The 12,674-nt window shown below is 42.4% G+C and overlaps 1 protein-coding gene and 1 long non-coding RNA gene across 3 annotated transcripts in view; one reads left to right on the top strand and one right to left on the bottom strand.

The window, feature by feature from the left end:
- The window catches only part of LOC137525070 (uncharacterized), an 88,490-nt gene that overhangs the window by 49,886 nt on the left and 25,930 nt on the right, over window positions 1-12,674 (bottom strand). The window lies entirely within an intron of this gene.
- Window positions 1,685-12,674, top strand: part of LYPD6B (LY6/PLAUR domain containing 6B) — a 103,183-nt gene continuing 92,193 nt past the window's right edge. Inside the window, exon 1 of one of the 2 annotated variants that reach the window (XM_068245848.1) lies at window positions 1,685-1,699. The gene's annotated coding sequence lies outside the window, so the exon portion shown is untranslated. The remainder of the gene's footprint in view (window positions 1,700-12,674) is intronic. The other variant, XM_068245846.1, reaches the window with a different exon arrangement.

Below are 12,674 nucleotides of genomic sequence, written 5' to 3'. Positions count from 1 at the left end.
GTGCAGCACAGGGATATGGATGCAACTTTGCATTAGCATGGGTGCTCGCTTTTTGAAAATTGACAGAACAGCAGCCCCATGAAGATGTGTCCTAAAAGGTAATGGACAGGTGGGGTCGTTAAACATCAAACATGTTGGACCCATAACTTATGTCAACCGTATGTTATACAGACATTAGAGAGGCGAAGGATTGTCAGCTAAGACTGCCATTATCAGCTATTTGTTACCTTCCATCTAATGTGTGTATGTAATGTTCATGCTAATGAGGATCACAGTGTAATTGCTTGAAATCAACAAAGGTCCATAAGCTACGTTACTACGTATAATAGATTTTCATTGCCCAAAATAATCACGTGTGATTGTATGGAGTTAAAGGTGCCTGGCCATACATCTATTGACTTGCATAGAAGCTGTAAGAAGCCATGATTGACAGACACATATGGCATGCAGGATCACAAAGAGCCAGAGATGACTAAATGAATTATGATTTTTTTTTTTTTTTAGTCAGGAGAAGAGTTAATTTAAAGGGGAACCCAAGGTGAGAATAATATGGAGGCTGCCATATTTATTACCGTTTAAACAATACCAGTTGCCTGGCTCCCCTGCTGGTCCTCTCCCTCTAATACTTTCAACCATAGACACTGAACAAGCATGCAGCAGCTCGGGGGTTTCTGACAATATTGTCAGATCTGACAAGATTAGCTGCATGCTTGAATGGATTCTGGTGTAATTCAGTTCTCTACTACAGCCAAATAGATCAGCAGGACTGCCAGGCAACTAGTATTGTTTAAAAGGAAATAAATATGGCAGCCTCCATATACCTCTCACCTCCGGTTCACTTTAAAAGGGGAACTTTAATCAAGGATTGAATTTCCTCCCAATCAGTAGCTGGATGGGAAGGGGGGGGGGGGGGTTGGTCTGTGTGTCTGATATTGTGTACGACACTATTTAGGTGAAAGAGATGCTCTGGTATGTAATAAAAGCGTTTAAAAGCAGTTGAAAAAGGAAAAAGTCATAACAAGTAAAGATTTTATTAGTGATAGCACAGGCAACGCGTTTTGCGGGTCTGAGCTGCTTCCTCAGGCCAATAGTAGTGCCTAGGTTTGCAAAAAAGAGAAGACTTCTCAATCTACTGGTACCATAACACAATATGCATACTACTATAGTATAAAAAATAGTACAACAATATAATCATTATTATTACGTTATCACGTTAACCTATTTTGATGTAGTCTGTAGATACACTTCGAGCAGTGGTGCTTATTTAGATGAACTATGAGTAATTATTAGATTAAATATTAAATATTTGTACATATTTGTATTAGAAATTAGGGGTATTTCCACAAGCTTTTTTTTTTTTTTTAAATAAATATATAAATAGCTAAATAAAGCCTGCCGCTAATCGCTGTGTGCCCTAAGCTTAAATACAAATAGATTCTATAATAAATAAATGTTCCTAAAAAAACTTTACTTCAATTTCATATAATCACTTTTGTGAAATTGTACAGAAGTGAGAGGACACACTATGCAGGATGTACAGCACAAGTACAGGGGCTGTGTAGGGCAACGAGTGTTCCCTAGCCCCGCCCCCCTGCAGCGTGCAGCCAATCAGAGCGGTCCCCGGGCAGCAGAGCTCTCCCCAGCCTCAGCCAGCACTGAATGATCACATCACAGTGCGGAGAGGCAGCGAGCTTTGCAGGTAATGCATGTGGGGCTCTGCATGATGGGAGGGGGGGAATCTGTGCGGGGCAGAGGGGGCTGCTTTCTGCAGATCAGGGGCTCTCCGGCTGCTGCGCTCTGTTATTGCTGCGGAGTTCTGCAGCTTTCAGCTCTGTAGCACTACAAGTCCCAGCATGCTGGCATGTTAGAACTGCTGGAACCACAAAGAGCTGGAGGGTTGTTCCTGCATCTTGTCTGGTCTGGTTATCCTCTGTGCCTCCCTGCCTATTATTCTACACAGTGAGCAATGTATTCTCACCTGTGGTGTATTGGGGAGTCTGAACAGCCTGGTGTCCTTTACTGGAATCTTAAAGGGAACCTAAACTGAGAGAGATGTGGATGTTTCCTTTTAGACAATACCAGTTGCCTGGCAGCCCTGCTTATCTCTGTGGCTGCAGTAGTGACTGAATCACACCTGAAACAAGCATGCAGCTAATCCAGTCTGACTTCAGTCAGAGCACCTGATCTGCATGCTTGTTCAGGGGCTGTGGCTAAAAGTATTAGAGACACAGGACCAGCAGGAGAGTCGGGCAACTGGTATTATTTTAAAAGGAAAAATCCATATCCTTATCAGTTTAGGTTCCCTTTAAGGCCCCGTTCACACTTGCGGTTTTGTCAAAACCGCACCGGATGTCCGGACCGCACCGGAGCCGGACCGGACCTGATCCGTACGGTTCCTATCCGGATCCGGTCCGGATCCGGTCCGTTTGCAACCGGTTTCCGTGCGGTGTGAACACGGTTGCGGTCCGGATGCGGTTTCTTAAGGAGATACCATCCTGTAAATACCTGGGGTCTGGGAGGTCAGCAGAAGGGTCTGGGGTCATTGTTGGAGACAGGTGGACGTGTGGAGACCATCCGTGGATACAGAGACTGCAGTTGGGACCATGGATCCAGGCATTTTTTACTCGTAAACCTGGGAATTCTCTCCTTCCTGTTGTTCGCCTCCTCGTTATCAGACATCAGACATGTTGCTGCCAAAACGAGCTCCAGCATGAAATCGCTGCTGCCCCACTCTTTGAACGCTTGGCCCATGTGGTCCCCATCCAAAATGCATAGGAAGTGGGGTAGAACGTCCGGTTTTTGTAGCCAGTGTGTTGTGCGCTCTCCGGCTCTCATTGCTTTGTATTGGCCGGATGGTGCAGTCCGGCTCCGCTCCGGATACGGCTGCCGGAGGAGCCGGACCAAAAAATAGCGCATGTTGGAACGGACGCCGGAGTCCGGATCCGGTCCGGCTCCGGTCCGGCAGAACGGACGCATGTGAACGGACGCATAGGCTTTCATTGCTATTGCCGTGCGTCCGTTCCGTCCGTTCTGCAAGCGGTCCGGCTCCGGCACGGCGATTCCGGACGGCCACCGCTAATGTGAACCGGGCCTAAGTTACCCACTTATGATACAATATTGGTTGTACCAAATCTATATAGTAGAAGGGTAAACTGAGTGAGTGTACTTTGAGTGGGTTCTTAACGATGGCCATTCACTGTACAATATTATCATCAGATGTGATCATTTGATTAGATTTGCGGGATCAAAAGTAATCGGATGGTCAATATTGATCGCATAAACCAAACTATTATGACATCTCACTTTAGATATGATCATAGAATCCAACCTTCCGATCAACAAAATTCTACATTCCAATCGACCATAGCATCGTTTTACATCAATTTTCTCCACATACTGAGTGATTTTCTGTACAATTGGAATGTAAAAATCTAATTGAAATATCGCATTTGTATGCTGCGCTCGCAAGCGGAATGACTGACTGCGCGATATGGCCGCAGTCAAAACCAGTACAAGTCATTCAAATGACATCGTACACACACATCAACTGCACGATACCAGCTCAACAGTCGTGTGAGTTGATCTCGTCTAGTCTTGTCACATGTACACCTGCCCAATTATCAACCAACAGACAAAGTTTGCATGATAATTGGGTGGAAAAGTTGCACGTCTGTAAGAGCCTTTAGGGCCTTTTCCCACTTGTGTGATTAGCGCAAAACGCGAATGCGCACCTTGCAGCGTTTCACTTTTTTTGAGCGATTGTTTAAAAACCGTGAAAATGTCCAGTGAAGAATATGCACTAATCACATAAAAATCACTGGTGCAAAACGCTAGAGCTGATCGGTAGCGTTTTCTGATCTCCAGTGTGAGCAGGACCTTTGTGTGACCTGTCAGAGGAGAGAGAGTCTGGGCAGGTAGAGGTCAGGTAATCTCCTGTGCAGGTGTGTGCCCTTATATAAGGCTTTGTTTATAAGATAAAAAGCTTTTTTTCATGTAAGGTAACTTTGCTTTATGCGTTGGAATTTTTTGGTGTTTTTACTGTTGTTTGAATGTAATGACATGTAAAGGTGTATAATGCTTTATGCCTAGCACACACGATGCAATTTCAGGTCGAAGGGTTGAATCGATTATTTCTGACAGGTCCAATCGTTTTTCTTATTGATTTTTTTTTGTATAGACGTGATCAGAAAAATGATTAGAAATTAGATCAGGCTAGTCAGAAATAATCGTTTTGACCAGTCTTATCTGACGGGAAATTGCATAGTGTGTACCAGACGTTAGGCAGCCAGATTATTAGTGGTTTGCCTGGAGTGTACTGCTGAAAGGTTATTTCTGATTGGCTGCTGGACCTTAATGGCTGGAACCCACTAGAGCGATTGTGTGAGCGTTTAGGGAGCGATTCATCAAAACGCTAGCAATTTCACTAAACGCTCAGCTAATATTAATGGATGGACCTAATTCCACTGGAATGATTGCGATGACCAAAATCGCAAACGCAGGACATGCTGCATTTTTAGCGTTTCTGCAATGTAAAGTATATAAACGCTGGCGTAATCTCTAGTCAAAACCTACACAGAGTGATTTGCTAGCGTTTTGAAATTACTACACACTGTAAAAAAAAAAAAATTAATTAAAAGGACCAATCAGAATTAAAAAACGCTAATCGCTACACAATCGCTGGCAAAACACTTACACTTTTTAAAATCGCTTACAAAACGCTCATACAAAACGCTAGCGATTGCGATAAGCTATATCGATTTGTAATGTGTTCCAGGCCTAACTCTCTCTGCCTTGTTTGGCCATCTACCATGCCATAGAGTACGGAATAATCGATCGAATATTGGTTGTCGCTTACCTCAGAGCAGATGCACCCACTAGGTTTGTGTCAACCAACGCAAATTAGGCCCTCTATTCAACGCCGCTGCGTCATCGATAAATATAACTACCATAGCCGATGAGCTATTAAAATGGACCCTCTTGCACAGGAAAGAAGGAAAACATAGACACCCTGTATGTATTTAGAGAGTTTAGCCTGTCTAATCCCTCCCTCATATGTGTCTATGCACAAGTTGTAATTTGATCCCTCCCATGTGTCAGCTGGCTGCCACGGCAGAGAGCTCATTTGTAAACACAGGATGTTAATATTAATGCTTCCATGAAAGCAGGAAGTAGACAAACTGCAGATTTATTGCAGGATTTGTATTAGCTGTAACAAACATGATTTTCTTTAAAGATTATTTTGCTGTTGGTTATGTTTTAGAGCAGAGAGGACCTTTTGAGTTCAGGTCCGCTTTAGGGCCCTTTTAGGCCTCTTGCACACCGCAAGTGATTCCGATTCAGATTCCGCTTTTTAATCAGTTTTTACATCCGACTCAGATTCCGATTTGCAGTGTGCAGGGAGCAAACTGCAAATCGGAATCGGATGTAAAAACTGATTAAAAAGCGGAATCTGAATCTGAATCGCTTGCAGTGTGCAAGAGGCCTTACACTGAATGCGTTAGTACACGTTTTTTCCATAGCAGTGTATTGTGAAAAATGTTTCAATTAAAACGCCTATAGTGGGAACTGGGCCATAGGAAAACAAGGGCATTCCTTTAAAAATCAGTTGTCTTTCAGTTTTAACTGGGAGCAACTGATTAAAGGATACCCGAAGTGAGATGTGACATGATGAGATAGACATGGGTGTGTACAGTGCCTAGCACACTAATAACTAGGCTGTGTTCCTTTTTTTCTTTCTCTGTCTGAAAGAGTTAAATATCAGGTATGTAAGTGGCTGACTCAGTCCTGACTCAGACAGGAAGTGACTACAGTGTGACCCTCACTGATAAAAAAAAAAAAAAAAAGTCCTACTATAAAATACTTTCCTAGCAGAAAATGGCTTCTGAGAGCAGGAAAGAGATAAAAAAAGTTCAATAGTTCATAGATTTTAGTTGTGGCATACTTCAATGAATGTGTCATTGAGCAAAAACAATAAAACAGTTAACTTAAAAAGTAGATTTAGGCCTCTTTCACAGTGCAACATTAAAGATGCACGTTAGAAAATGTTTTAACGCAGACTAACACACAGCAATACTAAGTCTGTGCAACAGTCACAGTGCACACGCTGCATTTGTGTGTAACGTGTAGCATTATTAGAAAGTGCTGCATGCTGTGCGTTATACACGTTATTAGCTGCGTTGAATTGTTTGCACATGCTCAGTAATGACCTGGAAGTAGCCTTAAACCTAAAATAAAACTGGAATATCTTAAAAAGTCATTTTTAGGAGAAGGAAGATAGATACAATCGTTGATTTCATTCGTTTATTTTCGCTTATGCTGTCCTTTAAGGGCATATTCACAGTGGGACGTGGTGCTGTAATGCGACCTTCAAGTCGCAATGCAGCATTACAATGCAACGCAAAAAAAGGTGGTAACGCACATTAATGCTGCATTCCCGTGGCAAACAGTAGATACAGTGGAGCATACAGTCAATGAAAAGTATGCCTCTCTGTATCTGTTAGAGGTAACGCACTGCAAGCAGTGAGTTACCATAACGCAACATTTACAACGCACTGTGAATGTCACATAGACTTAGCATTACAGTGCGTTAGCCTGCGTTATGACTTTATAACGCAGGACAATAACGTCCTACTGTGAATGCAACCTTAGTGTAAAAGGGCCCTTAATGAAAAGTTCTACCAAAGTGGAGTAAGGCCTTGAACCCACTGAAAACCGCAAACGCAAAACGCAACCGCTAGCGTTTTGTCTGGGCGGTTTGCAAGCGGATTCATGCGCGTTTTTGGTCGTGTTTTGCAACATTGTATTTTTTTCCCCAGCGGATGCCTAGCATTTTGCGTTTTTATCCTGATTGGTCCTGTGAATTATTTTTCATTTTGTTACAGTGTGCTGATCCGCAAAACGCTAGCAAAACCGCTCAGTTTAGGTTTTGCTGAGCGTTTCCGCTAGCGGTTCAATACTTTACATTGAAGCGCTAACGCTCCCAAAATGCTGCAGGTCCTGCGTTTGCGTTTCTGGGAAACGCAAACGCTCCTGTGGAAGTTGCCCCATCCATTAACATTAGCCCAGCGTTTTGGCAAACTGCTAGCGTATCGCAGTGCTGCCAAAACGCTGCCAAAAGCTCTCCTGTGGGTTCCAGCCCTAACAGAGGAATTCATTTTTAATCCATTTTAGTTCAATGTGATGTTTTTATTGAACTGAATATCTTAACCATTAAACACACTTGTATAGGGTATGGGGACCTTGAATTAAGAAGTCCAGTCTAGTTTTAAGGGATTTAAAAACTGTAATGTGTTTATAGTTCTGACACTTTATTGCAATAAGGATCTGATGTTTTCACTTCTGTTGCTTATAACTGATTTTGGAAGCTGAGCAAAAAACAGCAGTTTTTGCTGCTGTATGTGATGTGTATCAGCCAGTTTATAAATGGCCTATTCAGGAGATGGTTTATTATGCCTCCTGTATTGGCAATGATGGGCAGTTGGTCCAAGCCGTATCCCTGTTTCTATTGTTTTTAACCAACTTTGCAGCTTTTAATCAGTCTAAGGCTCAACACACACCATACAATCTTGGTTGTTCAATCTTACCACTTTCATGTAGTATAAGAGCTTATCCAATCAATCATTTAAGGTATTTTCAATCTGTTGGCCCTTATAATACATATATTTGGTAAATCTGTACAACCAAGGTTGTATGGTGTGTTTTGAGCTTAATGCTGGGAATACACAATGCCTTTATGCCTTTTTTGGTCCATTTTCCTTCCGATTTTCTATTCGTTTTTTCTGCTCGATTTCCCGCTTGATTCTCTTTTATTTTCTTATCCATTTCCATTCACTTCTATGAGAAATCGATCAGAAAAACAAACAATAAGATCAGACATGTTGGAAATTATCTATTGAACCATCTAAGCGCTTTGAGTCCTATGGGAGAAAAGCGCTATAGAAATGTTATTGTATTGTATTGTTTATTGTATTGTATTGTATCTATCGCCCGAAAAAACGTATGGTGTATTCCCAGCATTATAGCTATGCTAGGTACACACGTTAAGACTTTCTGGCAGATTTACTGCCAGACTGATTATTTCCAGGATGTCCAATTTGATTTCCAATCCCTTCTATAGAAAATCGATTGGAAATCAGAAAATCTTAACATGTGTACCTAGCAATAGATTGTTGAAATATAGGACCACTCAGCTGACTAAAGTCAGTGTTTAAAACATTTGTAGCTGACTACATTTCGAGAACAAAAATAAAGCTATGTTATGTTATTTCTATTCCAGGTCCAATGACATGAACTCAGTAAAGGCCGTGGCATAGCCTAGGTAGCATAGCCAGTATAGGCCATTTTTTACGCATGAAAGTTGATCCCTAAGCCTGGTCACAGCACCGCCCACAGCTTGCTGATTGGTTGTGGAGGTAACGCCCCTAACATGCCGCTAATAGTGCCCAAATTTCCTGTCCCTGATGGCTGTCCAGAACTTGACAAAGCCCTGCTGTGGGGTTTGGATGGCTGTAGAATTTTCCATTGGTGCAAATGCTTGCTGAAAACATCACAGCTGTGTTTGTACAGCCTTCAGTTCACATCTAATAGAAGTCTACTACAGCGGTTCATCCAATGCAAGTCTACTACAGCGGCTGCATGCAGTGTCTGAGAGCCACAACCTCTGTAGTTGGCCTATGCAACTGCCAATCCTGCCAAATTATTTAACTCTTCCATTGCAATGCATAGGGTGGCGGTGAATGGACCAGCGGTTGCATGGCAGAACTGCAGTCCCTCGCGGAAATCCTTGACGAGCACATTTGTACTAAATACTGACCAGACGTGATTTAAAGTTCTTGTTTGTACAGTAGGTGCTGTATATGACTGCAGCTACACATCTACTAACAGAGATTTAACATCCCCTTGCTATGTTCTAATATGACCCAGGTAAGCGCTGGTTTACAGAAAGTCAAGTTCAGTTTGCTGAATAACTGTATCCACTATTCTCCAACCTTACTTGAACTATGAACCCCTATGGCTAGTATAAGGGCTGTCATTCTGCTGTGCACTACATTGTTCATCCTGTAGGTGGCAGTGATTCATAGCTCAGGAATGTTGATCACCGCACAGTCTGTGACATAGCAGTGACCGGTTAGGCACACTATTCATACCAGTCCAAGAGCAAGGAACAAGTTTTCAGATCTCAGGGAACCCCTTTGAAAGAATTACGTCTTCAAATTATGCCACTTTGATTTGACATGTGGAAAATCTTTAAGAATTATTGCATTTTATGTCTACAAATTAGAATTGTTGCCATAAATAGGTTTTCGCTGACAAATTAGCCTACTATACTGTTTAATGAGTTTCCCTTCTACCTACTATTATGCACCTCTTAGTTAAAAATAGTACCATTGTCACATTACAAATGCAGCAACCACTACCCCACGTTACAAATGCAGCAACCACTACCCCACGTTACAAATGCAGCAACCACTACCCCACGTTACAAATGCAGCAACCACTACCCCATGTTACAAATGCAGCAACCACTACCCCATGTTACAAATGCAGCAACCACTACCCCACGTTACAAATTCAGCAACTACTGCCCCGCGCTACTAATGCAGAAACCACTGCTCCGCATTACATATGTAGCAACCACTACCCCACGTTGGAAAAACAGCAACCGCTGCCCCACATTACTAATGCAGCAACCACTACTCCATGTTACAAATGCAGCAATCGCCACCCTACGTTACCAGTGCAGCAACCATTACCTTACGTTACTAATGCAGCAACCACCACCCCACGTTACTAATGCAGCAACCACTGCCCCATATTACTAATGCAGCAACCACTACCCCACATTGCAAATTCAGTCATCGCCACCCCACGTTACAAATATAGAAACCATTACCACACATTACAAATGCAGCAACTGCTATCCCAAGCTACAAATTCTCTACCCCACATTACAAATGCAGCAATCACTACCCCAAGTTACATATGCAGCATTCACTACTCAGGGTTATAAATGCAAAAATCATTACCCCATGTTACAAAAGCAGCTATCATTACCCTACCTTACAAATGGAGCAATCACTACCCCACCTTACAACTACCCCACGTTGCTCGTTAGAAATCCAGCAATCACTACCCTACATATGAAATGTCACAGTTTGTGCTTTCCTCCTTGCACATAGTGCAGCCACTGCCCCCCAAACATTGGTGTCGGTGAACTAAAGAAAACCATGTTCCCCATGCAGCACATCTCCCCCATCGTTCAACTACCACTCCCCCCATTGGTCAAGCCATTGTCAAATATGTTTAGAGGGACTTAGTGTTGGAATTCTGGGCCACAGGACTATTGGGAAAGGCTCTGGACTATAGTAATTATGAGTTCATGCAGGATTAAGTACATTTTGTATCAGGGCTGTGGAGTTTGAGTCGAGGAGTCGGAGTCAATTTTGGGTACCTGGAGTCAAAGTCGTGCCGGTTTCATAAAACTGAGGCATCAGAGTCAGATGATTTTTGAACCAGCTCCACAGCCCTGGTAAGTATTAGACTAAGGAGTTGGAGTCGAGGAGTTAGAGCCATTTTGGGTACCTGGAGTCTGTGATAAACTGAGGAGTTGGATGATTTTTATATCAACTCCACAGCCCTGTTTTGTATGCAAATTTTGCAGCTTGAAACTGGACCAATCAACCGCCCACCAAGGTTTATAGCTATTGGTTAATTTTCAAGCTGCAGAAAATTTGCATACAGAATTTACATAATCCTGCATGAACTCAGAAATATTTACCATGTCATTGATCATCCCTAGTTCTGGGTCACCATGATGAGTTATCCGGGTAGTCTGTATATTTGATTTACGGTTTCTTTTGAAGATAATCTCCTTTGAAATGTGGCTAAAGCAGCTTTTCTGCTCTTATATTTGCAGTGAATCATTATGTGAGCGTAAACAGACTTTGCGAGGTGTTTCTTTGCACTTCCTGATGTATATACAGTGAAGCATAGTCTCCTAGGCAGATTCCATGCATTCTGTTGAGTTTGAACATAATGTTTTCTATTTGGCTATGACTCTGGGCTTAAAGGAACTCTGAGCACCTCTCATGGGCATGCCTTTAAGACAGACGACTTCCAACAAAGTCGTGCTATGACCCCTCTGGAGGAGCCTCTTGCAATGGCCATGCGTGTCACTTCCTCTTCCTGCTTCATTCAGTGATGCACTTCTCTAACAGAGAAGACAGGGGTGACCCGGAAGTTATAATATAGCCAAGATGGCAGCCGCGATTTTTAAATTGAAATCGAACGAAAACTATTTGGTGTAGAACAGCGACTTAGGCATGAAATGAAAGATTAGAGCACAAGCTAAAGAAAGGTATGCATCTTGAAGTACTTTGCAGTACTGGTCGGAATCTTAAAGGCATACCCATGAGAGGTGCTCGGAGTCCCTTTAAATCTTAAAGGGAGCTGCTGCTGTAAATACTCTTCAAACTGATTTTCTTGTTTTTATTCGTTCATATAAAGCATAAGCATCTCACGTTAATTCTAAAAGGTGGCCTTAAACCAAAACCACTTTAATTGTACTATCCCACCGTATCTGCGCAGTACGAGGGCCAATACACTGAAGGTGGCCACTAATGGTCCAATTTCTAGCAAAAAATCGTTCGAGCGATCAGAAATTCTGATCTGAAGAAAAATCGTTCATTACATCCTCAACGAACCAATCTTTGCTTCCTGTCAAGCACAACCAACAAAGAAAATCCAAATTTTGGTTTGACAAAAGTCCAATTGGACGACTGTTTTTATAATCGTTCGTAATTGATTGTGCCCATCAACTGAGATTATTTAAAACCAATCCGATCAGAATTTCTGATCGCTCTAGCAATTTTTCGCTAGAAATTGGACTGTTAGTGGCCACCTTTAGAATCATTTGAACAGATTGTTTAGTTAAAGTTAACAACCCTGAAACAAGCATGTGGCTAATTCAGTCAGTCACCTCAGGTTTACTTAAAGGACTACTGTAGAGCGAAGAATATGGAGGCTGCCGTATTTATTTCCTTTTAAACAATACCAGTTGCCTGGCTATGCTGCTGATCTCTTGTCTGAATAACACCAGAAACAATCATGCAGCTAATCTTGTCAGATCTGACAATACTTTCAGAAACACCTGATCTGCTGCATGCTTGTTCAGGGTTTTGCGTATGGGAGACAAAAGAAGCCTGGCACTAGATGCTGATAAACAAAGTAATTGGCAATGCAGGATTGCGTACAGCAATAATGTGCTCTCAAGAACAAAGCATTTCAATCACCACAGACAGACATCGGGGTTACAGTGGGAGTGAAGAGAGTCTGACAGCCGTTTCGCTTGTGAGGAAGCTTTATATAAGCGAAACGGCTGTCAGACTCTCTTCACCCCCACTGTAACCCCGATGTCTGTCTGCGGTGATTAAAGGTACACAAATTGCAATTCTAGTGCCTCTTTCTCCTCTCTTCAAGCAATTGACTTATTCAAGGTTTATTGCTAAAAGTATTAGAGGCAGGCAGAGGATCAACAGGACAGCCAGGCAACTGGTATTGCTTAAAAGGAAATAAACATGGCAGCCTCCATATAACTCTTACTTCAGTTGTCCTTTAATTGAGGGTGGGAACACACTACTCAATTGGCTGATGGTGTAATGGTTAAGGGCTCTGCC

Source organism: Hyperolius riggenbachi, chromosome 7 (genome assembly GCF_040937935.1).
Source record: "Hyperolius riggenbachi isolate aHypRig1 chromosome 7, aHypRig1.pri, whole genome shotgun sequence".
Lineage (NCBI taxonomy): Eukaryota > Metazoa > Chordata > Amphibia > Anura > Hyperoliidae > Hyperolius > Hyperolius riggenbachi.
The sequence above is the reverse complement of the archived record's forward strand: the minus strand, read 5'-3'. Positions and strand labels throughout refer to the sequence as shown.